The sequence below is a fragment of the Sus scrofa genome, chromosome X, assembly GCF_000003025.6.
Source record: "Sus scrofa isolate TJ Tabasco breed Duroc chromosome X, Sscrofa11.1, whole genome shotgun sequence".
Taxonomy (NCBI): Eukaryota; Metazoa; Chordata; class Mammalia; order Artiodactyla; family Suidae; genus Sus; species Sus scrofa.
In genome coordinates, this window is record NC_010461.5 from 3,337,498 (window position 1) to 3,364,601 (window position 27,104).

At 42.2% G+C, this 27,104-nt stretch overlaps 1 long non-coding RNA gene across 1 annotated transcript in view; it reads right to left on the reverse strand.

Annotated features, from left to right (window-relative positions):
• The window catches only part of LOC106506882, a 162,895-nt gene that overhangs the window by 134,437 nt on the left and 1,354 nt on the right, over nucleotides 1-27,104 (reverse strand). The gene's annotated exons all lie outside the window — the stretch shown is intronic.

The following is a 27,104-nucleotide window of genomic DNA, read 5'->3' on the forward strand; positions in this document are numbered from 1 at the left end:
ATATCTCTGCTCAATGCACGATGTCGTTGCATTAATCCATTTACCAGGCTTGCCACCCTGATGTATTTTGCAAAATTACTCGTGAAACATAGGCTGCTTCCATGCAGAAGGCATTAATCCAGCACAAGTCTTCAGCTAAGACGACTAATTATGCTTAAGACTCAAGGATAAGCAAACAGTTAGTGAATTGGTAATTGTTTTTCCATTCTTCAGACCTTTGTATGGTCTCTGCGTTGTGGAAGATACTGTAATTAAGGGGAAACAAAGAGCAGCTATCTTCATACTATTTCTTTTACTTGGTTCTCATTTGTCTTTTTTTTCTACAAGTCAACAGAGCAGATGAAACAGAAAAAAAAATTTAGAATATGATTTTGTTCACTGAACAAAAAGGCAGTTTTGGTTACCAAAGGGGAAATTTAGGGGGCGGGAAGGATAAATTAGGAGGTTGGGATTGACCTATACCCACTACTCTGTATAAAAGAGATGGTAAAAGGACCTAGTGTACAGCACAGGGAAACCTACTCAAGACTGTGTAATAACCTATATGGGAAAAGAATCGGAAAAGGAATGGATGTGTGTGTAAGTGTCATTGAGTCACTGTGCTACACACCTGAAACTAACACAACTTTGTAAGTCAAGTCTACTCCAATGACATTTTATAAAAAGACAAAGGGCATTCATACTTCTAAAATTGATGCATAATTTCCGTTCAGTCATCCATCAAATACTTAGAGAAAGGCAAGCACTAAGATGGTGACCTGGTCCTTGGGAGGGTTTTGAGGGACCTACAGGCTAAGTGGGATGCACAAGGATGTGGTCCAGGTGCTCTGATGAAATGGGATGATGTGGAACAGGAGGAAGGGCGGGAAACTTTCTGGGGGTGCCCACAGAAGCAGCCCGCACAGTGACCAGGGGCAAGAAAGGAGCAGCTGAGACCTAACTGCAGGCTGACCGTGGCTTCTAGGAGGGGAAAAGGTGAGCAGGAGAGCTGTGTGGTGTAACATGCACTGCCCACGGGAAGAGCTCGGGCAAACCCTGAGAAGCAGGACAAAGCAGCATGTTGATAACCACTGGACATCAGCGTTCACCACGCCTGCAACCGCGGTGTTCAGGGGAGGAGCGAGGAGGCAGAATGGGGCAAGCTTATCACAGGAGGATGGGGATGGGATGGACAGAGAGGTGCTGAAGGTGTTCAGGACATGCTCAGCCACCACCGCAAAAATGTGCCGCTTTCGTATACCAATTACTTTGAGCTGCAGGTACCCGGAAAACCATAAATCCATGAGAAGGCTCTCTCTGAATCCCCTGGTCTGCCCAATAACGGGTCCTCCAAAAGGAACTCAGTTGTCACCTGTCCCCAGAAGACTGGCTCTTCTCACCAGGAGAAGACAAGAAACAGACAGCACACCCAGACAAGCTTTGGTCACAAATGATCTCATCTCCCATCTATTCTTTCAAAGGTCTGTTCATCGTTCCTAAAACTCCCTTTCTCTCCTCTAACCTACACCGTGGTTCCCTCTGAGGGTGCCATATAAGCACTCAAATATCACCACTCTTTTTTGAGTATTGGTTTTCCTCTGTGATGCCACCTGCACGTAATATTAAACATGAGTAAGTCAGTGTGTGTTTCCCGTTAACCTACCTGCTGCCAGTGTACTTCAGAGACCCAACTTTTTCCTTTTGGTCATGCCCACACCATGAGGAAGTTCCCTGACCAGGGATCAAACCTGAGCCACAGCAGTGTCATCACTTGGTCCTTAACCCACTGGGCCACCAGGGAATTCCTGAAGACCCAGCTTTTGAACTAAGGAGAACAGAGGGTCTCTCCTCCCTAACAGCATGACAGACATGCCTGAAGGTGTCAGTTGACACTCCTGACGAAGCACACGGAAGCTCACCTGTTCGGAGATAGCCATGCAAAGATGATGTCATCATGACCCAGGATCTTTTCAACAGAGACAGTGCCGCCTTGGTGCCTGGAGTTCCTGCCCAGATTATACCACCCACTCATGCCAGGTTGGGGCTTGGAGTCCTGGATGCCTTTGTATCAGGCTGGATCCTAGATGGAAGCAAATGCTATGAACAATACTCAATGCTTCTGCTTGGCCCTCTAGGACTGGGCCAACCAACACCACCTGCCCAAGGCAGATCCAGGCTTCAGGATGTCCTGAGGTGTGTTTCAGCAGCAGGAAAGCCAAGAGTGACAGGCTAAAACTGCCAACAGCTAGACAGGGTTTACCATCTGCCAGGAATTTTTTGTTTGCATCAGGCTAGGGCAAGTAATACTGCAATGACAAGAACCCACTTTAACTCTCAGGGACTAGATAGATAGATAGATAGAAAGATAGGTTATGGACAGGTGGCAGCTATAATGGATAGAATGAAAGCTAGACAGATGATAGATATATAGGTGATAGATACATAGACAGAGATGATAAATATGATAGATCAATCAATCCATCATAGATGATAGATATGATGGATAAAAAGATAAATAGATTATATATAGGTGATAGGTAGATAGATAAATACATAGATACATAGGTAGATAGATGATAAATATGATGGATAGATAGGTGATGGATAGACAAGTGATAGACAGACAGACAGACAGACAGACAAGGGGACTAACTTCTGATAATGTACCAAATAAAGTTATCTATCTATCTATCTATCTATCTATCTATCTATATATATATATATATATATATGTATCTCCTTTTCTGTTCCAGAAGCCCACTGAAGACCAAGGAGCCGTCTAGTGGAGACTCGGTGTTGCCGTGTTATAAAGAAACAACCAAGAATCCTAGGTGGTGTGTCCGTCTGTATGAAGAGACCTTCAGTAAGCCAAACCACACACTCCAATACCCTACGTTTCAGGGGCAAGCTCCCTAATGCCACAGTCCTGAGGATACATGGCTGGTACCCCAACCAAGGACAGGTGGTACTTTAAACGCAGCCTTCACAGACGACTGTGGTTTTCCCACAGTAGCTGGAAGGGTCCTCCATCTGGACCAGTTGAGGTCCACCTCACAACCAGGTGGACGTTTGAAGATCTGTCCTAACCCTCTACCTGGGTAGGTTCTGCCGATTTCCTGTGATAGGTTCCTTTTTTCAGGGCAGCCCATCCAATGAGACCACAGTCGATGGCTATGCTCATATGCTGCTCTTCAAAACACACCCCAGGTCTCCTGGTTGCCCTATGTACGGTCACTTTTCTAGGTCGTATTCAATTATCACTGTCTTAGCTTGACTTCTTTGGCTGTGCCATCACATTTCATGGTTTTACACATAGCAAACACCTTCCTGTATTTTATGGCAGATGGATAACTGGTCCAAATGAACATGATTTCAACAGAATTCTTGGTTTCCTCCTACACACACTAGGTATTTGGTCCATCTTTCCTACAAAGTGAAGGGCACATTTGCCACCTCTGGGGCACTGATAAACAACCAGGAAATTAAAAAAGCAAAATCACTCAAAAGTCACCCCACGGTATCAGCATCCCTTCCCTAATATGCTTACATGTCCAACGGCTACCGTTTTTGTCCAAGCTGCCATGAGTCTAAAGGGGGATCCTGGGAGACTGTAACATGGTGTATGTGTAAGAGTGACATGCATTAAGCTGTTACTGATCCCCTGACTAAGAGGGCTTCCCGCAGAAGACAGGACAAGGTCCAAGCTCCAGAGTGGGATATATGAGGACTGCATGACTCTCTCCCTGCCTACTTTTCACAGTATGACATACCACCTGCCCCCTTGTTTGAAGTCATCCAGCAACATCTACCTTCTTTTGCTCTTCCCGCATTCCTATGTCTGGGCACCTGAGTGCTCTGTCCACTGGTTCAAGGTCACAGCTCCCACTTCCTATGATGGGTCTTGGTTAGCACAGGTGGTGGGTACCACCTTCTAAGAGCTCTTGATCTAAATTACTGCCACCTTATCTTTCCTCAGCTAGTTTCATTTTCTCTTACCGGCATAACCAAACAAGCCTGTTCATTTATTTGTTTGCTCATGTATTGCTAGAACTCCCCTCCCCCGAGCCACACACACTGGAATATAAGATTCCCTCCCCAACTCACACACTAGAACATAAGCTCCACGGAAGCAGAGACCCCATCTGTTTACCCATCTCTATATCCCAATACCTAGAGTGACACCTGGACTTACGAGGCATGCAGTGAATGTTTGCTGAATTAATTATTGGATGTGTCATACACCATCTCTAATAGCCTGGGCACCCGTGCAGATGCCATGACGCATTTGTTTCAGTAAATACACACACAATGGGATGCTCAGACTGATCAATCAGTTAGGTGTGGATGAAAGTACCACTGAGACATTAGGGGATGTGGGGGAAGGGCTGTCTGATTATTGCCTGTTTCTTCCTAGGTCATCTTCTCATCTGATCCATTCTCACGCTGCAGCCTCAACTGTAGTGGAGCTGCCTTTATCAATAAGTCATTTAATCTAAGGTGCAATGGTCCTTTGGAGTTAAATTGTGATTCAAGATCAGCTTCCACACCCCAGTGCCTCATGCTTCATTAAAACACAGCGTTTTACCCACTGGGTGTTATTTGAACCTGCATCACTGAAGAGGGTCCTAGGTGACTTGGCATACAGAGATCTAAGGGTGCAAAGGGACAAACTCAATGATTTTCACTTCCTGAGTACGCAGTGACTGGGGTCTTACATTTACTTAAGCTGGTGGAGCAATTCCTTTGTGGTGGAAATGAACTTCCATGCAGTTTTAGAAAAATAAGACTTTCATCCTCAAAACTCTCTCATTTCTTTCCAGGGCAACCATTCTCTGGATGCTGGAAACTGAACAGCCCTGGCGGGATCACCTGATTTATGCAGAACCGTGGGTCGCCCTGTCTAGTGTCACACACAACAGAGAACCTTAGCCTGGAGGTGGCTGAATAACTAATTTAATATCAAACCTACTTCTTTTCATGATGTATCCATCACAGCCCCTCAAAATGCCCATGTCAAGTAAAAATACACAGCGTGGCTTTGGATTTAATTCCTGTATACAGCATTCATTTCCTTTAATGCACCGTCATAGAGGGAGACAGAGTACTTATGAATATACATGCATTTGGGGTCCAGTTTATCTATGAAAACGAAAGCCAAGTGAACTAAAGAATAACGTTATCTCATCAGTAAGACACGTGATACCCTCTTCCTATAAGGGGGTGGGGGTGGGGAATGAGGGATGGAAGAAAAAGAAACTATTTCTAGGTTGAAAAAGAAACCATTTCTATGTTGGTACTTGGGTTTTGAATAAATTTCCCCCCCCCCATTATGCCACAATGCCATTCTCGAGAGACGGGCATCAAAGAGAGAACATAACTGAATTCTCATAGGAGCCATGGGTTCTGGCCCCAGGTGTGTTGACTGCATGGTTCTGGGCAAGAACCTCAATTCTGGGAAAGCACAGTTTTTCCCTTCTTTACTTCCGTCTTAGATCAGGGTGGTGTCAAATGTTTAACTCCCACGTTCATAAACCAGCTGGTTTCAGAAGCGGTTTGTTGTTCATTTTTTGGGAGGCAGGCCATTGTCCTCTGTCTGAAGTACTGACAGCTAATATGGTCTGCTTTGGTTTTTCCTTAACACAGAAGGACTTGTGAACGTGACGGCAGAGATCCCACAGAGACACACATCAGAGGAGGTAGGCCTCCCTCGCACGGGTCAGAGGGACCCGAATCAATAAATCTACAAACCATAAATGCTGGAGGGGGTGCAGAGAAAAAGGAACCATCTGACACGGCTGGTGGGAAGGTAAATGGGTGCAGCCACTACAGAAAACCGTATGGAGATTCCTCAGAAAACTAAAATTAGAACTACCATAGGATCCAGCAATTCTACACCTGGGCATCTATCCAGAGAAAACCATAATTCAAAAAGATACAATGAAATGTGTCTAGTCACTTAGGCTGGAGCATGATCATGTGAGAAAAAACAATGTATACATGTATGTGTAACTTGGGCACCATGCTGTACAGTAGAAAATTGACAGAACACTGTAAACCAACTATAATCAAAAAAATAAAAATCAGTATACATTAAAAAAAAGATACATGCACCCCAATGTTCATAGCATCACTATTCACAATAGCCAAGACATAGAAACAATTGAAATGTCCACTGACAGAGGAATGGATAAAGAAGATATGGGACATATGTGCAGTGGAATACTACTCAGCCATAAAAAAGAATGAAATAATGTCATTTGCACCAATGTGGATGGACCTCAAGATTATCACTCTAAGTCAGAAGAGAAAGGCAAATACCACATGATATCACGTATACGTGGAATCTAAAATATGGCACAAATTTTACAAAACAGAAACAGACTCACAGGCATAGAGAACAGGCTTGTGTTTGCCAAGAGGGAGGGGGGAGGGAGTGGGACAGATGGTGAGTTTGGGGTTAGCAGATGCAAATGACATTTAGACATTTAGAATGGATAAGCAATGAGGTCCTATTACACGGCACAGGGAATTGTATTCAATCTCTTGGTTTAGACCATGATAGAAAATCATATAAGGAAAAGATTGTATGTATGACTGGGTCCCTTTGCTGCACAGCAGAAACTGGCACACTGTAAATCCACTATAATTTAATACTAATTTAAAAAGAGTAGGTAGACCTCAATGGGAGAGGGCAAAAGATATTTATTCACTGAAGTAAATATGCCAAAAAACTTAGTGCAGGAGTTCCCGTCATGGCTCAGAATCCGACTAGGAACCATGAAGTTTTGAGTTTGCTCCCTGGCCGTGCTCCGTGGGTTAAGGATCCAGCATTGCAGTGAGCTGTGGTGTAGGTTGCAGACATGGCTCGGATCGCGTGTTGCTGTGGCTCTGGTGTAGGCCTGGATTCGCCCCCTAGCCTGGGAACCTCCATATGCCACGGGAGCAGCCCAAGAAATGGCAAAAAGACCAAAAAAAAAAAAAAAAAGCCAAACTAACAAACAAAACCAACTTAGTGGGGTTAAAAAACTGACATTTTTCTTGGATGAACCTATCATATGTGGAGTCTGCAAACTAGGACAAGTTAAGAGACTACGTCTTTACCCATGTAGTGTAATTCAGATCAGTTGATTTTTTAAGACAAACAAAAGGGGAAGAGTAGAGGGTTTGGGTTCATGTCCTGGACCACATATACAATGTTTTGGTCCCTGCTTGTGTGGGAAGAGGAAGGAATGGAATTCCATGGAAAGCAACGTGGAGATGTGGAAAAGCCTTAAAGAGGTCGGTGAGGAGGTTGAGTAAGACTGTATTGTGCCCTCCAAATTTTGGTTAACAAGATATTAAGCATAGGTAAGCCAAACTCTAAAGCCATGAATGGATTTGACTTTCATCAATTTGTAACTAGTTTTCTTCACCAATGCATTTTCTGTTTTTTTTTTAATGACCAGGAGAGTTTACATAATAAATTCAGATAATACAGACTAGTATAAAGACTGCAAAAATCATCTAAAATAGTCAACATTTTGATAATACCATCTATACGCATACATACGCGTACACACACACACATATATAATATACACAAGTGCATTAAATGTAGAGAATTCCTTTTTTTTTTTTTTTTGCCTTTTTAGGACTGCACTTGCAGCATATGGAGGTTCCCAGGCTAGGGGTCGAATGAGAGCTGTAGCCACCGGCCTACACCACAGCCACGGCAATGCCAGATCTGAGCTGCGTTTGCAGCCTACCCCACAGCTCAGGTCAATGCCAGATCTTCAACCCACTGAGCAAGGCCAGGGATTGAACCTGCATCTTCCTGGATGCTCATCAAATTCATTTCCACTGAGCCCATGATGGGAACTCCCGGAATTCTTTTTTAAATGAGGTATGTCATACATGCTTCGAAGATATGATTTACTTTTCCAGAAGAAAATTAAAAAGGAGCTAAGTTGAAAATACTGATATTCAGAAAGGTCTTTCTTCTACAAAGAGTCTCCACATGAAAAAAAAAAAAAAGGCTTTAAAAGGGTTGGAGATATTTTTTTCTTAATGGCATGTTTTAGCTTTATGGGCATCAATTAACTCCTCACAATGAAAGTTGAAGGACTTTCTCGAAGTACTTTCCTGATTATCTCCTCTCTCCTCAACTTTCCAATTTTGCTAATTTTACTGTCATTTTGAAAAGGGCAGGTTCTGTAAGAATTCAATTTGGTTGGTTTCCTAAAGTCTCCCCATCATTTTATCCCAGAACTCTGAGGATGGATTCTGTGCATTCCAGCACGTCTCTCAATTGAGTCTTCCCAATTTCAGAATAATGTTCCCTTCACTCATGTATATGGTTTCACTCTTCAGGAAAGTTTTTAAAAGACCACGTCATGGTTACTGGCAGAGGCCCTTCGGGGTCCAAGGACCATTTTGAAAATCACATTCTTTCCAAAGGTAGCCCTTGCTGCATTACCTTCTGACATTGAGGGTCTCTATGAAAACGTCCAAGGTCAACTTGTTTTTCTCTGTGACTGCCTCTGTTGATTGTCTCTTTTCTGTTTCCCATTTGGCAACACTAGGCAAGGTTTTGGTGAAAGGTTCATTGTGGGGCGGCTTTTCCCGAAACCAATTTTTAAGCACTAGATCCAAAAGTTGCTTTATCTCAAGAAATCGCTCTCTTATCACATCTTTTTTTGGATGCCTTTGTCGTTCTTTTTTTTTTTTTTTTTCAAAAAATCTTAAATTGCTTTAAAAAATTTTTACAGGTCATGTTCCCTTTATAGTTATTACAAAATGCTGGTTGTGTACCCCGTGCTATATAACATATGCTTGTAGCCTATCCTACACACAATAGTCTGTACCTTATGGCTCCTTTCCCCTCCCCACTGGTAGCCACTGGTTTGCTCTATCTGTAAGCCTGCTTCTTTTTTTGTTATATACATTTGTTCCATTTTTCAGATTCTATGGATAAGTGATCACATATGGTATTTGTCTGATTTACTTCATCAAGTACAATACCCTCCTGGTCCACCTATGTTGTTGTAAATGCCACGATATCATTCTTTTTCATGACTGAGTAATATTCTGTTGTATATGTACAACATCTTCTTTATCCATTCCTCTGCTGATGGACATTTAGCTTGCTTCCATGTCTTGGCTATTGTGAATAGCACTGCAATGAACAGAGTGGTGCATAAATCCTTTCAATTAATGTTTGAGTTGTTTTTTGCTTTGTTTTGTTTTGGCTAAATGCCCAGTAGCAGAATGGCTAGCTCATAAGGTAGTTGTACTTTTAGTTTTTGAATTGAATTCTCCTTTGTTCTCATCTTTAGAAACGGGACTTTTATATACATTGTATCCTCTTTGTCTATCACTGCTATTGTCTTCCTGATTCGAAACATCCTTACATCTTTTTCATTTTGAGTGATTGCCTCAAAACCTATCACCTATGTTGTAGTTTTGTCTTTTAAAGTCTACTTAATCTTACTCCAAATGGCTTCTTTCACCTAATTCTTCTTTTTCTTCTATCATTTCTTTCACTAACTTTTCCATCTTGATTGACAAACTTTTCCACTGTCTTATAATCTTTTTAAGAGACACCTATCTTGCAATGCATTTTAAAGGAGAAATCATGTGTTGAAAATTTGTTGTCGATGATGAAGAATGAATTGTCTCAAATCATCATTTCCTTATTGTCCATTATTTTTGGGGGGGGGGTTTACCTCCTCATTCCCTTGTTCAAACCTATCCCACCTGCTTCCTTTGCCATTTAGACAATGTCCTGGTGGCTGTCTCTGATTCTGAGTTATCCTGGAATAGAAAGCTGGCAATGGAAGCCATCTGCTCTATAGCTTTGATCACTGGGTTACTTTAAACTCCCCCTTACCCAGTCTGTTATTCTTTGCCCTGGAGAGCATGTGTCTTAAGATTCAAAAGCTGAGGGGGTGGGTACAGATTATAGCAAGACCCTTTATCTCACAGACTGTCTGCGGTTATAGCTCTAAACTCACTTCTCACTTGCTTCACTTCGTACAATACCATAGAATGAGGAATCGAAGCTGTATGAAAATTCTGGGGGTGACAGCTTTAAAAAAAAAGAAAGAAAGAAGTGCTTGTCTTGTTTCTATTTCCATCAACAGTTGTAACTACATCCTGAGCCAGTCCTATGCATCTCTCTGATAGAGGTAGAGGGACGTTTACAGTCAGATGAAACGCTGAAACTAGGACTTGAGAAGAAGCAGGTGGAGTCTCGATAGGCAGGCTTTGTCAAGGGGAAGCATCGACACGTGCCCCTTTACCTTCGTCTCTCATTACTGGATGTGCCTTTCAGATCTCTGACGCTTGGTCTGGGACCTGTTTATCCTGATGGAGAACTGACTGTATCTCTCTCTCCTCAGGTACACTGCACACTTAAACAGGAAGCACTTTGTTGACTGGTCTGGAGTTATCATTTCTTGCTTTCAACGATGAGGTTTTCTTCCATTTGCTTTTTAAATTTTTTAAAAAATGTTTTCAGCTCAATGAATTTTATTATGTGTATAGTTGTACAACCATCATCACAGCCCAATTTTACATTGCCACCCCAAACCCCCAGCCCACCCCTCCCCCACTTCAACCTGTGTCCTTTGGTCCCCGCACATTTTTCCAAGTCTATGAGTTTCTGTTCTGCAAAGAAGTTCATTATATCCTTTTTTTTAGATTCCAAGTATAAGTGAGAGCATATGATGTTTGTGCTTGCTGTCTACCTTCACTTAGCATGATACTTTCTAGGTCCATCCACGTTGCTGCCTGGAGGAGAAAGAGTAACAAGGTTTTAAAAAAAAAATGCTTTATATGTCACAGGCATACTGGATTTTTTTTTTTTAATTGAAATGGTTCATCTTCAAAGAACGTCTATAAAAGCTTGACTCTTCATAGCTCAGGATCCAAGTGGTTCAACCATTTCTCCTAGAAACATTCACCCGTGCCCGACACAAGCCTGGGATTGTCCTGAACACGTGTCAGTGAATAAAAAGAACATGATCACCGCTTCTTAGCGTCTACGATCTTCATTTGAATTTCATCCCCTCCACAAATCCTCTCCAGATCCCTTATTTCCAGCAGAATTAGCTTGGTAAGCCAATTTGCCATTCTGCACACAACACATCTTTCTTCTTTTGAAACAGCATTGATTCCTCTTTGAAGTGAAATAAGCAAATCTCTGTTTGAAGAGTGCCAGCTAGTCAATGCCCTCTGCTCTTCGTTAAGTCCATCCACACGTCTTTCCCCACTACTGCCCCTTCTCATTTCCGATCTGAGATCTATAGATCTTTACACAGACACAGACACACAGGCACAGACACACACACACACACAGACACACACACGTCATTTTCAAATCAGTTCTTCACACAGCGTTGATTCTCTGAAAAGGTGTTCTTCGTCTATATGTGTCATGAGTATTGAGAATGTTTGTAAGCATTCAGTCAGCTTGGCATGGTGTTTGAGCTTCCAGTGCATCCGACATTCCATATACGCCATATATGTTGATAAACATGACCGCGTTTGGGTGAAGTCTTGATGCCCAATGGGGAAGGAGAAAGTCACCTTCCAGAGACACCTCCCCACCCCCCCAGTCTAAGGTCTTAACGGACATGTGTCTCAGATATAGCAATTCAGATTTGCATTCTTTCATCATTATGCAAGCACCAACGTTTCCGTTAGAAAATAAAGCCATTGAGGTGGCTACTGATCATTACGAACGGCAATTTAAAAGCATGTTTCCAGGGGGGAAGAGTGTTAAATACTTCAACAAAGCTCCTCCTCATTTATCCTGGCATCTCGCCTATTGATAAATGATGCTGACATAACGCATATATAAACACACTGCATTGTTTGGGAAACTGCATAAATGTTGAATTCGCGTTTTTAAATGGAAAGAAAACACTCTGAGGAAAATGACGAGTTATGCTCTAATTTCCTCCGGCGTGTCTAAAAATACTCAGAAAATGAAGTAGCATGTTTTCATTAGGGCCGAGTAAACTCCAGCATAGACTCAGGAAAAGAAAAGAGAGCAATTATTTATTTATTCGTTTTGTCTTTTTAGGGCCGCATCTGCAGTATGTGGAAGTTCCTAGGGTAGGGGTCGAATCAGAGCTGCAGATGCCGGCTTACACCACAGCCATGGGAACACCAGATCAGAGCCACATCTGCAACCAACAGCACAGCTCATGGCAATGCCAGAACCCACCAAACAGGGCCAGGGATCGAACCTGCATCCTCACAGATACCAGTCAGATTCATTACCACTGAGTCACAACGGGAACTTGAAAAGAGTACTCTTTAAAAACAATCCTAACTCCATTATTTAGGATTTAACGTAAAGAAGTCATTAGCTCTACAGAAAGATTTGTGTATTAAGCTATTTGCTACAATTTTATTGAGAGTAGTGAAAATCAGTAACACATACGAATCCTCAACAAAATGAAATGAGTGGAGTAGACCTTGTATTACGCATCAGCAGTGAAAATTCAGATTATAATAGCTATCACAATGGAAGTTTTTGAAAATATAGCATTATTTTTAAGGCAGGATGCAAAATTCCATATCAAGTATGATCCTAAGTTGTAAACATTTCATAAGATGTATATATCACGTCATATATAAAATATGCACTGTATAAGTAATTTAATATGGCCAGCGGTCATCTTTGAGATGAAAAGTATCAGAATCTATTCTTCTCCTTTCCTATGTTTTCAAAACTTAGTAAAACTGTGTTATCTATTTATTTATTTATTTATTTTGGTTTGCTTTTTGGCCACAGCCACGGCATGTGAAAGTTCCCAGGCCAGGGATGGAACTTGTACCCCAGCTGTAACTAGAGCCGCCACAGCAGCAGTAATGCCTGATCCTTAACCCACTTCTTTTTTAGGGCTGCACCCACGGCACATGGAGGTTCCCAGGCTAAGGGTCCAATCAGAGCTACAGCTGCCAGCCTACGCCACAGCCACAGCAATGCCAGATCTGAGTTGCATCTGCGACCTAACACCACAGCCCATAGCAAACCAGATCCTCAACCCACTGAGTGAGGCCAGGGATCAATCCCACAACCTCATGGTTCCTAGTCAGATTCGTTTCTGCTGTGCCATGATGGGAACTCTGGTATCACTTTTAAAAATGGCTGAGAAAAGCAATCCTTGTTCTCAAACACAGGCAGGACTGTATTTTCAAGCCTAAGACTGTAGGAGAAAATGTCCTAATAAAAAGGTAGAAAGGAGAGACCCTGACCATGATGACTAAGCAAAGTCCAGCCAACTGCCCCAACCACCCCTCCCCCACGCATCTGCTTCTGTAAACTCATTTCCATAGCTCCTACCTTACCTGACCTCTCTCTGGTCCACCAAGCATGGACCTGGAAGAACTAGCCCATAAAAGCCTTGTGAAACCCTTTGGGGCTCAGACTCTAGTGCGGGATCTCCTCTGAGCCCGCCAGCATAATACACCTGAGTTCTTCAGCTCTCCGAGTGCTCGCTTGGTATCTCACCAGGTAAAAGAGCTGATCCACTGCAGCCACAGAGCTGCTGGAGCTGATTCACTACAGCCACAGGGCTGTCACCAGAGCTGATACACTGTGGCTGTGGTGTATCAAGAGAACAGATCCTCTAAGCACTGCTGGATGGTCTGAGCTCCTGCCTCAGGCTCGCACACCTGCTTGTGCATGGGAGACAGAGATTCCAAAGGAAAAGAGAAACAATATAATATAATATAATATAGAGTATTCTAGAGTATGTTAAGAAGAGGAATGTTCTAAGGATAAACAAAAACAGGGCATGGAATGTGGGTGTGAAGTGTTGGATAGCAGAGGGGGTGGGTAAGGAGGGGAGATCTTGGCAGCTTCCCTGAGAAGGTGTCTCAAGTAAAACTCCAGACAGAGATGGTGGAAGACAGAGAAGAGAAACAGCACCAGGGAAGAGAAACTAGGAGGGGGGAAATGCAACCAACATCCAAGAAAAAGAGGGCCGCTGACAGGGATGGGAAGCCTTCTGCCATTTGGGGCAGATGGGTCAAGTTATCTCATCCATACATTCCAAAGAGTGCCCCTACCATCCCCTGCTGACCATGGAGCGTCTCCAAGATAAGGTTCCTACTCGCTCTGCCAGCCTGCCCCACCTGTCTTCTGCAGCTGCCCAATACTGGGTATGTGCTCCAGCCTGTTCCACCTGACCTCCCAAATTCCCCAATTCCACCTTGCTAGTGACCACACTCTACTTCTGGGCATTCTGGTGCCTCCAGCTCTGCACTTAGGTTCTCTAGTCTTCAACCAAGCCAGTTCTGACTTGGGCACTGAAACCACCAGGTAGTGTTGTATTTTAGCATCTTTTAACGTCTCTGCCTCTCATCCAAGACGGGGAGCACCCTGAAGATGAGCACTCATCTCAGAAGAACTCGTGGTTACATCCATGCATTCAAAGAAAGAAGGTTTGCAGAAGGAACCCCAACACTGAATTTGGAAAATGGTACAGAGTTTATACTGGGGGAAAAAAAGAATACTTGGGAAAAGACACTACAAAGAAGACATTATAGAGGGAAACCCCTTCCTCATTTTGCAGGTGGGACAGACATTTCTCTGTCCCCATATTATTCTGTCCTATAACCCTACATCCATCTTGTCCTGTCTGTAATAGAAGTTTTAGGGATGGGAAATTTGGTAGGGCACAGGATTCTGTAAGAAATGTACAATTACTGGGCTTCTTAGAGATGTTTTGACTGGACAAATGTTTGAAGATGTTGGGGAGCTTTTTAAAAAAATATATTTTCATGGACTTGGAGAAGAGACTTGTGGCTGCCTGATGGGAGGGGGAGGGAGTGGGAGGGATCAGGAGCTTGGGCTTATCAGACACAACTTAGAATAGATTTACAAGGAGATCCTGCTGAATAGCATTGAGAACTATGTCTAGATACTCATGTTGCAACAGAAGAAAGGGTGGGGGAAAAATGTAATTGTAATGTATACATGTAAGGATAACCTGACCCCCTTGCTGTACAGTGGGAAAATAAAAAAATATATATATATATTTTTTTTTTTAATTTTGCTTTTTAGGGCCATACCTACGGCATATTGAAGTTCCCAGGCTAGGGGTCAAGGCAGAGCTGCAGCTTCCAGCCTATGCCAGAGCCGCAGCAACACAGGATCCAAGTCACATCTGCAACCTACGCCACTGCTCACGGCAGTGAGGGATCCTTAGCCCAAGGAGCGAGGCCAGGGATCGAATCTGTGTCCTCATGGCTACCAGTCAGGTTCGTTAGCACAGAGCCACGATGGGAACTCCAGGGAGCTTTCTATTTTTGCATATAGTAAGTTTGTCAACTGGAAGGTAGTTCTGATCCCATCTTACTTGGAATGCTTCATGCCTTCTCCTTGGAAAAGTCTTAACTCATGAATGCAAGAGACCTGAGTGGTTAAATCCGAAGAGATAGGGTCCAGTCTCCTTGTAGAAGGCTACAGTCCTAACTAGGAAATTGTCTGCTGTGCATTCGCGTCCAGTTGAGCCAAAACGGAGGCTATGATGAGGACAGACAGAAGAAAGGAGGGCTGTGTCTGTGGGCTGGGGCCCCCTTATAGTTTGCCATCATTAATGTGGCATGGCAGACAGTCCAGGACCCTGAAGAATAGAAAAGAAAAAGAGAAAGCATGTTCCCCAAGCAATGCCTCCAAAGAGTCTCTCATTTATAGATTATGGGGACAAACTCACCTCGAAATCAAGAGACAGTCCAACAAGATGACAGACTGTTCAGGCAGTGTCTCATTGTACACATGGGTTTTTTGGTTTTGGTGGGGTTTTTTTGCCTTTTTTTTTTTTTTTTCCTTTGGTCTTTTTAGGGCTGCACCTGCCACATATGAAAATTTCCAGGCTAGGGGCTTAGTCAGAGCTGCAGCTGGCAGCCCACCCCACAGCCACAGCAATGCCAGATCCAAGTCATGTCTGCAACCTACACCACAGCTCACAGCAATGCCTGATCCTTAACCAACTCAGCGAGGACAGGGATCAAACCGGCATCCTCATGGATACTAGTTGGGTTCATTACCGCTGAACCACAACAGGAACTTGCAGTTTTTATTCTATGAAAACACTGTCTGACATGGTGGAATTAAAAGTAATACACCTTTGGAGTTCTCGTCATGGCGCAGTGGTTAACGAATCCGACTAGGAACCATGAGGTTTCGGGTTCGATCCCTGGCCTTGCTCAGTGGGTTAAAGATCTGGCATTGCCATGAGCTGTGGTGTAGGTTGCAGATGCTGCTCAGATTGTTTGCTGTGGCTCTGGCGTAGGCCGGTGGCTATAGCTCTGATTCGACCCCTAGCCTGGGAATCTCCATATGCCACGGGAGCAGCCCAAGAAAATGGCAAAAAAGACAAAAATAAATAAAAAATAAATAAAAAATAAAAGTAATACACCTTTAAGGTGTTTGTTATGAATACCAATTTGATTAATTTTTTTTTCAGGTGTGAATTCCTAGGGAGTGGAGTTAGATTTGCTGATACCTGTACGTCTGTACGTTCTCATGAATTAAGTTTGTGGCAGGCTCAACAGATATTCAGGAAAACATAGGGTGATTTATTCTGGGGAGCATGGCGGATACATTAAAAAACACCCATGGGGGGGTAGGGTCACTCCCACTTCCAGTCCCTGACAGAGACTGAGACTAAAGCATCACTTAATAAAGACCCCCTCGAAGACCAAAAAAAAAAAAAAAAAAACACCCATAATGTAATTGACCGTTCTCTCAAAGGTTTCATTTTCCTGACAAGTAGGTACAGATTTTTTTTTTTAAATATCTGGTTTGAATTTAAATAAATCCACCTCATATGTTCACATTCTAAGAGGCACACACACAAGAGTCCACTGGCATTCCTGAAAACTAAAAGGGGAACACATTCCAAAAGGGGTCTTGGAAATGCAAAGAAAGTTTCAGTCTGCTCGGTGGTCTCCGAGGAGTTCACTGAATCAAATGGTTCAGCCCGGTCATCTTTTTCCTCTCACCCCAGAAGCAGGTTCCAGCTGCTGGATCTGGGCTCCACTTTTCATCGGTTCTGGCACTCAGTCTGGGCGCCTAGGGAAATGCAGTCTCCGTTTCTATTCTCTCCTCCTGCGGCCACAGCAGAACTGTTTCCATTGCTAAGAGGGATTGGGAATGATTTCTAGCGAAGTGGATCCCGTCGATGTATGATCAGTAGCAGCAATGGATTTGCCGGGGCAAGATCGCTGGCAGTAACCATTCCCATTTCCCCTAGTTTTCCCATTCTCAAAACCACTTCACACACATTATCTCACGAGGAGATTGAATCCACGGAGAAAATGAACTGGAAATACAGGTGTTTCTATGATTTATTTGAGTGACGCCGCTTTGGGTGCATGTCTCTGAACAAAACTGGCAAAGGCAAAAGCTAGAAATACAAGCAAACGATTTACAAATATTTTTAAAGTCTGCTATTTACCAAAAAAACACATACCAACCCTCCCCTCGTGGGAAAAAAACAAAAAAAACAAAAAAACAAAAAAAACCAACTACTTGGACTGATTCTCTGGAGTCCCATATTTCAAGGCAGAATTTTCATTTTATGTATGGCTTTCAAGAGACACATAAACTGTCTCTACATTAATCTCTATATATAAGGTCTATGGTAACTACACATAGATGTTATATACAGATAAATATATGTTCTAATTTAATTTTTAAAATAATGAGCGAAATAGTTGAAGCAAATCTGAAGAATCGTGAAGAAAGAGACTTGCAATCGGATCTACACATACATTCATGTATATATAATTTTTATTGGAGAAACTTAGAAAAATCCCTATTAGACAATGTTCTAAAAACATCAGCCGTTATGCCGCCCCATGAGATAAAAACTGTACACTTTACTTCAGGTCTTTATTTCTTCATCACTAAACAAGACGTTTGATTTTATCTGTATTCACAATCAGATACAGTATTCTCTTAGATGGCTGTGTCATCATGAACCACTCCCTGTCCTGAGAAAGAAAACTCATGCTGCTATTTTGGCACTGGAAACGTCCCAGCAATTAGGTATTTCCCCACTTGTGTACCATTTTCCTTTGGGTGACATTCCTAAAATTATGCGTACAGAGACAAATTTAACACCTTTGTTTCAAGGTTTTTATTTTATTTTATTTTCCCACTGTATAGCAAGGGGATCAGGTTATCCTTACATGTATACATTACAATTACATTTTTTTCCCCAGCCTTTGTTCTGTTGCAACATGAGTATCTAGACAAAGTTCTCAATGCTACTCAGCAGAATCTCCTTGTAAATCTATTCTAAATTGTGTCTGATAAGCCCAAGCTCCTGATCCCTCCCACTCCCTCCCCCTCCCATCAGGCAGCCACAAGTCTTTTCTCCAAGTCCATGATTTTCTTTTCTGTGGAGATGTTCATTTGTGCCAGACTTTAGATTCCAGTTATAAGTGATATCATATGGTATTTGTCTTTGTCTTTCTGGCTCATGTCACTCAGTATGAGATTCTCTAGTTCCATCCATGTTGCTGCAAATGGCATTAAGTCATTCCTTTTTTATGGCTGAGTAGTACTCCATTGTGTATATATACCACTTCTTCCGAATCCAATCCAAGGTTTTTATTATATATGTTCAAGTGGCCTACCCGAAAGGTTAGACAAAATTAGTCGGTGTGCAAGAGTTCTACTTTTGGCCACACAGCCATACCCACAATTTCTACTGTTCATGATAATACGCAGTCATCTCATCATAGAAAATTTACAATGTTTAAATATCAGCATTTTTTTTTTTTGCAAATGATTTCCTTTGGAATGGAGAAGGAATGAGATCCTGCTGTACAGGACTGGGAGCTCTATCTGGTCCCTTGAGATGGAACATGCTAATCTGAGAAAAAATAACGGGTACATGTATATGTGACTGGGTCACCTTACTGTGCAGTAGAAAATTGATAGAACACTGTAAATCAGCTATAATGGAAAAAAATCATTATTAAAATAAATAAAAGTTAAAAAATAATAAGCATTTTTGTGTACTAGTGAATTTAAACATTTTCCTATGTTTATAGGCTGTATAAATGCCTTTGCACATAGCTGTTTTAACCTAAACCATCATTTGATTTTTACTAATATTTTCCTATCAATTTTAAGGGCTCTTTATATTACATATATATTGTATGTGTTAAAAAGCTATTCTCTGTTCATTTGTCATGGATATTTCCTTCATATTGTACAGAAGCTTGCTTTTTTTTTGGGTTTTGGTTTTTTTTTTGTTTTGTTCTGTTTTTTAGGGCTGCACCTGTGGCATATGCAAGTTCCAAGGATAGGGATCGAATCAGAGCTGTAACTGCCGGCCTATGCCACAGCCACAGCCATGCAGGATCCAAGCCATGTCTACAACCTATACCACAGCTCATGGCAATGCCAAAGCCCCAACCCACTGAGTGAAGTCAGGGAACAAACCCACATCCTCATGGATACTAGTCGGATTTGTTTTCTTTGCCCCACAGCAGGAACTCCCTAGAGAAGCTTTATAACTGGACAGTGTAATGTACAATTTTTTTCCATCAAAAAATATTTTTAAGCCCAATCAATGGGAATTTATCTGGACAGTGAAATCTATTATCTGGAGAGTGAAATATATAATTTTTTTCCATCAAACAATATTTCTGAGGCGTTCCCATCGTGGCTTAGTGGTTAATGAACCCAACTGGTATTCATGCGGCTGTGGGTTCAATCCCTGGCCTTTCTCAGTGGGTTAAAGATCCTGTGTTGCCATGAGCTGTGGGGTAGGTTGCAGATGTGGCTCGGATCCCGCATTGTTGTAGCTGTGGTGTGGGCTGGCAGCTGTAGCTCAGATCCGACCCCTAGCCTGGGAACGTTCACATGGCCGCGGGTGCAGCCCTAAAAAAAAGACAAAAGACCAAAAAAATTTTTTTGAGTCCCATTGATGGGAAAGAGATGCCAGTGCTGGGGTATCAATGATGAGTACAAGACATCTTATTTCTTCCTTCCACCATTAATGTACTGGAGGCGAAACATTGTTAAGTAAACTTAAACACACACAAACATACACATACAGAAATAAATATGTAGTTATCCATTTTGGTAAGTGTGTGATGGGGTATGATTGGTTCAGTTGTTTCCCAAGGAGATCTGCTGTGTTGGTGGGCAAGAAATATATGAGTTATAATCTGAGGTTGACCTGGTGTCCCTTGGATGTGGAGGGCGGGAGCACTGAGGCTTGGAGTTTGGGAAGAGGTTGGTGGCAGTTGTGGATGGGGCCAGGCAGCTTCCTTTCTGTCTTTTGTATTTAGATTCATGCTAACAACATCTGCCAGCATCCCAGTGTTCTATCGATACTTAAGACAATATACTCCATTGATTTCTTTTCTCTTGAAATTACATCTTTCACCTAAATGCAATTAATTTGGTGTCGTGCGTGAGGTAGGGATTGAGGTACCTAATGGTTGTGTGTGCTCATTTTGATGTTTTCCCACCAAATGGCTCACCTGCCCTGGGGACATTAAAAGACAGTGCCCTCATATTATTACATTCTGATAAATATTTGGGTCTCAAATGCCTCTAAAATGTCAGGAACAACAGAATGGACTTACAAGTAATTTAATCACGAAAAAGAAGAGGTCTATAATACAATAATACCTGGGTTTTCATAGATGGCATATGGTCATCTTGAACCTACGACTAGAATAGACATGAAATATTTGTATGATGACCTTCTTTTAGAATCTCAGGGGAAAGAGTCTGCCTCCATCAAAGTGACACATTACTGGAGGTCCTTTTGGCTGAGCTCCATCTGTATGTTCCTTTTTCAATGCATGGAATGGTTAATATTTCCCTTTTCTACAATATCCATGGATGTATCCATCTCAAGAAATGAACACCTTGCATCCTTGAGATAGGCCAATTTTTCACACACAGCACACAAAAAGCACAGACCTTAGAGACTGGAAAATTTATGGACTCAAAACAAACACTCTCTATTCAACAGGGGTCACTCATACGTTAGTGAAAAGGAAAGCAGTACACAGGAGTGGGTATTTGCAACACACAGAGCTGGGAAAGAGCTCAATATAGCAGAAGAGACAATCCATCAGACTGCTTCCCATCCATCACAAAAAATGTAAAAAGATAGGTAACCATATAAAAATGCAAGGAAGACACTTTAATAGGTACTTTACAAGAGAATCTCTAAATTTTTAGGAAACAAGAAGAGTTACCTGAACTTCTTACCAACCAGACAACTGCAAATTCAAAGCACAAAGTATATGCCCACATACCTTGCACAAAAATAAGCTTAAAATGGCTTACAGCCTTAAATATAACACATGACACCCTCAAACTCCTAGAAGAGAGCACAGGCAAAACATTCTCTGACATAAGTTGTATCAATATTTTCTTAGGTCAGTCTTCCAAGGCAACAGAAGTAAAAGCAAAAATAAGCAAATGGGACCTAATTAAACCTGTAAGCTTTTGCACAGCAAAGGGAATCATAAATAAAATGAGAAAAAAACCTACGGACTGGGAGAAAATATTTGCAAATGATGTGACTGACAAGGGCTCAGTTTCCAAAATATACAAACATTTCATACAACTCATTACCAAAAAAAAAAAAAAAAAAAAAAAAACACCCAGTTTGAAAAATAGGCTTAAGACCTAAACAGACAATTCTCCAAAGAAAATACTGTATACCTGTGGTACATGTATACAATGAAATATTACTCAGCCATAAAAAAGAATTAAATAATGTCATTTGCAGCAAACTGGATGAAACCAGAAACCCTCATACTAAATGAAGTAAGTCAGAAAGAGAAAGAAAAATACCATATGATATCACTTATAGGTAGGATCTAAAATAGGGCACAAATGAACCTATCTACAAAACAGAAACAGACCTCACAGACATAGAAACAGACTTGTGGTTGCCAAAGGGGAGGAGGGGAGTGGGATGGATTGGGAGTTTGGGTTTAGCAGTTCCAACTATTACATACAGGATTTATAAACAACAAGGTCCTACTGCAGAGCACAGTGAACTATATTTAATATCCTGTGGTAAACCATCATGGAAAAAGACACAGAAAAAAAATGTGTGTGTATATAACTGAGTCACTCTGCTGTACACAAGGAACAAGGACAGCACTTTAAATCAAGTATGCTTTAATAAAATATTTTTTTTCTTTTTAGGGCTGCACCTGTGGCATAAGCAAGTTCCCAGGCTAGGGGTCAAATCTGAGCTTCAGGTGCCAGCTCACACCACAGCCACAGGAACACTGGATCCTTAACCTCCTGAGTGAGGCCAGGGACAAAACCCACATCCCCATGGATACTCGTCAGGTTCTTACCCCTCTTAGTCACAAGAGGAACTCCCTAAAAATAAAATTTTTAAAAAGGCACAAAGTGATACCATTACACACTTATCTGAATTTCTAAATTTACAGAAACTTAAAATACCGAGCCTTGCAAGGATATGAAATGGTTCTACCTAATGGAACTTTTTTTTTTTTTTTTTTTTGTCTTTTTGCCATTTCTTTGGCCGCTCCCACAGCATACGGGAGGTTCCCAGGCTAGGGGTCGAATCAGAGCTGTAGCCGCCAGCCTACGCCAGAGCCACAGCAACACAGGATCCGAGCCACGTCCGTGACCTACACCACAGTTCACGGCAATGCCGGATCCTTAACCCACTGAGCAAGGGCAGGGATCAAACCCACAACCTCATGGTTCCTAGTCGGATTCGTTAACCACTGCGCCATGACGGGAACTCCCACTAATGGGAGTAATGTTAAGTTTCTCCTCTATGCTATCGAGTGTGGTAGTAACATGCTGCCAGTGTGTACTTGAAATGTGGCTACTCAGACTGAAGAACTCAATTTGTTTTGTCTTTTTGGGGCTGCACCCACAGCATATGGAAGCTCCCAGGCTATGGGTCAAATCGGAGCTGTAGCTGCTGGCACACACCAGAGCCACAGCAACGTGGGATCTGAGCCCTGTCTGTGACCTACACCACAGCTCATGGCAATGCCAGATCCTTTAACCCACTGAGCAAGGTCAGGGATAGAACCCACATCATCATGGTTACTAGCCAGATTCATTACTGCTGAGCCACCATGTGAACTCCAGAAGAACTCAATTTAAAATTTTATCTTTAGTCATTAAATTGAAGTGATGATGTGTGACTGTGGCCACCACGTGGGATAGCACAGATATAGACTATTACGGGAATGCTGGGGGAGAGTGTAAATACCAGCTCTTTGAAACATGTATGTACAGATGGACATAGATATCCGTGAAAACTCACCCATTTCACTTTTAGGCATATATGCACAATTGTGTTCACCAGCATTATTTATAATAGCCCCCAATGGGAAACACATCAAACATCCATCAATGATAGTTTCAACCAATAAATGACAGTATTTGTATAGCATAAACCATCACATGGTATTGAAAATGAACGTACCACCACGAAGCAAACAGTACTGGAGAATGCCACAAACGTAGCATTAAGCATTAGAGGCCAGATGCAGAAAAATATTCTATGATTCTAGTTTTATAAATATTACCAAAAATAATCTGTGTCATGACTGGAAGAAGGTGGGGGGAGTTAGTTACAGGGAGAATTTCTTTGCCATGGCCAACTTTTTGACCAAGGGAATACACACCACAGTGTATTTTTTTGATCACTGGACCTTTCTATGAATGATGTGTGCACTTTTCAGGACCTGGTTGTATTTTCATATAGGTAGTGACCGCATAGCCCAGAATGACACACTAACAAATACTAGTGACAGGGAAGATTATACCATGAATGACACATTAACAAAATACTAAAGACATGGGAGATTATAGCATGGTGTCAAGATGTGAACAATCAAAATCTAAAGTTTGCAAAAAATTTCACGGACCCCTTATGTGATTTGCTTTATATGTGTGCTGTTTTATGAACATATGAATATGGCCTAACATCCATTTGAAAGACTTGTTTGAATTAAGGATAAAAGAAAAATGGTGTGATAAGAAAACCTTAAGCCACTGGTTTGATTGGCAATGTTTTTTCTTTCAGAGAACCATGGAATAGGGTGTGTCCTATGACCAAGCTTTCTTGGGTTCAAGGAAATAAGGTAGCTACTGCACTTCTGAGGTTTCCTAAAGCAACACAAGACACCTCCACAGAGAGGGCACCATATTATGGGATGGGTCATAAACCCATTGTACATCAAATACTATTCCCATCAAGGGCAGATGGGAAGCCAAAGAATTGACAAAGGATGCATTGAGCTGTGGTTCCTGAAGGGAATTTGACACATACATCAATAGGTATAAAAATGAAACTTCCCTTACTCATTCCATCAAAACTTCCAGGAAAGTTTTCTCCATCATGTTTTGTCACTCCTAATGAATCATGGTACCTAAATTAACAATTTTGCCAAAAATAGTGCCTTCGTCTATGAGTGGGTCAAATCAAAGACAGATGTTTCATTTAAAAAAAGAAAAAAGGTTAACAACTATGTTGCCAAAAGGAGTGTCTTTGTCTAGGTGGGTAACGCCAAAGAGAGATGTTTAATTAAAGAAAAAAGTTAGTGAAAACTAGATTTGCATGTACCTTGGTAACTCATTCAGAATAGCCTTTGATACTTATGCATGTGGATATATTACCAAGATGTTTTGGGAACATTTGCCCCGTGTCAAAATAACATGCATCTTGCTTGGGAGAAACATGCGAGCATGCTCCCTTCATTTCCCTAGTCCTACAACGGAAATGGAATCAGAATTCCAAGTTTACATTTCAAACATTGATTGGTTTGGATTGGAGAAACCAGGCATGCCTTGAGTCTCTTTCACCTGAATTCATAATGCTTTATTTTGATTCCTCAACCCAAATGGACTGTCTTTGGCAAGCTCAGCATCACAGAAGATACTGTGTAAAGACTTTCAAATCCTGAGTTGGTGTCTTTTATGAGATAATTATGATGTTGGATACCCTTGCAGAACCAGAAGGCTTTGAGTGTTATTTCAGCTTTGTTATTTCCATTCTTCTGACAAGAACGTGGCCACTTGAAAAGCACCATTTTTTTTAAAAATGTCATGTTCAGCAACAAAAATAAAATCCAAAGAATGCACAAACTTTATCATGCTTTTTTCATCCCCCTGAACCTTCCTAAGTTCTACTTGATTTGATGTAAAAAAGACTGGCATTCGTGAACCTGTATCATTGAGGATTTTAGTCTGTCAACCACACAAGCGAACACACCATCTGGACATCTGCACTGCAACACTGGCCACATCCTCCCAGGATGAATTTCCCCACTTCTATTTCCCCACTTCTATGATGCATGACTTTGTTCATGCCTTTATCCCCAACTCCACCCCATGTGGCCCAATGTCCATAGAAAAGCTGATTCCATCCTCTGGAATTTGGGGTATTGGATTGAGCTAGAGACAATCCCTGGAATCGTGCAAATGCCCAGCTCAAGAACTTAGCGGTTTATCTGATTTTTGTGATAGAGGTAAGGGTGTCTTCTGCAGTACTCTTGAGAGTATCCTCCTAACTCGCAGAGATGCACAGAAGAGTTGACCTCTTTGCTGCCCCATCACAGCTCTCTGTCCTGAAGCTGAGCCTCTGACTACCAAGCTCAAGGCCACCACCTCCACAGACTGCAGCGCAGAAGACAAAGAACACCTGGGTTCTCTCTGACCTCACCTGATTCTGTCACCTGAACTCCGCCTTATTCCCTGGGCCACCCATGAACGAAAATCTGGACCCAGTTGATGAGCTTATCAGACCCAGGGGCTGCTGGCAGGCGGATGGAAACAAAATTAGAGCATTTTGTGGTGGCTGACCAAATTCAGTCCCTGTTCCCTCCCTGTGCTGAAAAGTGGTGCAATGAAACATTTGTTTCCTGATAATGTTTGACCTACTTACCTCTTAAAATATTCCTCAAGAGTGGGAAAGATTCAAACAGGTAGAAAGGATTGCATGCCAAGTTCACAGACGCCCACAAAACCCACCCTTGCGCATGTGATTAGAAGGATGGCTTTAACGGAGAAGATGCTCAGGAGATTTCTTCCGCCTTGATAAGAAGCAAACCAGGCAGGCTAAAAGAAAAGATCTGCCCAGTCGGCACGTCATGCTGAACCAGTTTTTAACAAAGCCAATGCTTCCCTAAGAGATCTTCGTGTGAATTTAACAGAATGTCTAAGAATTAAAACTGGTGTTTCCTTCAGTCTTATGGAACACGTTAAACAAAGTCACTTCACCAAATAAGAACTTTTTTTTTTTGTTCTCCATGAAGGCTATGTCTCTGAAGGTGAACAAGACAGGAAATGAATCAGTTTCTAAAGGAGAACGTATTCCATTCATTTCACGTAATTTGGGGGGGACTCTCATGCCCAAGGCACTGTGTGAGGTCCTGGGACATCACAGGACAGGTCACAGATGCTGCCATCACTGGAGACAGCAGGTGTAACTGCAGAGAAAAGGAGCTTGTGGCTACGTGAACACCTCTCTGGGCACACGGAGTTTGATTATGTGGGACCAGCGAGGTATTCTTTAAGGAGAAAACCAGGTGATGAGGTCTCCAGCGAGTGGAACACCGTTGGAAAGATCCAGCCCGTGGAAGAGGTACGATGGTGGCAAGAAACCCAGCCTACTTTCCTCTCTCATTACCCTCTCCCGTCACCCAGGCACGAAACCCTCTCTCCATCCTTCTGTACTGCTTACACCACCGGCTTAAAACTGACTAATATTTAGTTCTTAAATGTATCCATCAGTATGTAAAGACAGGGACAGGCAATAGCACTACCTAGAGCTGGCCGAGAGCCTGATTAGGTCACACATGTCCACACCCTCCATGAATTTTCACACCAAGAGTAGTTGCCACTCTGCCTCCAATTCCTGGAGATGGTGTCCTTGGTTGGGTTTGAGCTCCCCTTGGGTCTCTGTCTCAGGGGATGTGATTGACCTCACTACCCAAAGCCCACAACAGTCAACAACATCGAGGTGGGCGGATGAAACCAGGAAGCAAACATGGATTTTCCTCATACGTAGGTGTATTAGAAGTCCCGCACAAGAAATCAAAGCCCCAGTGGAGAGAGGAGGCACACCTGTTGG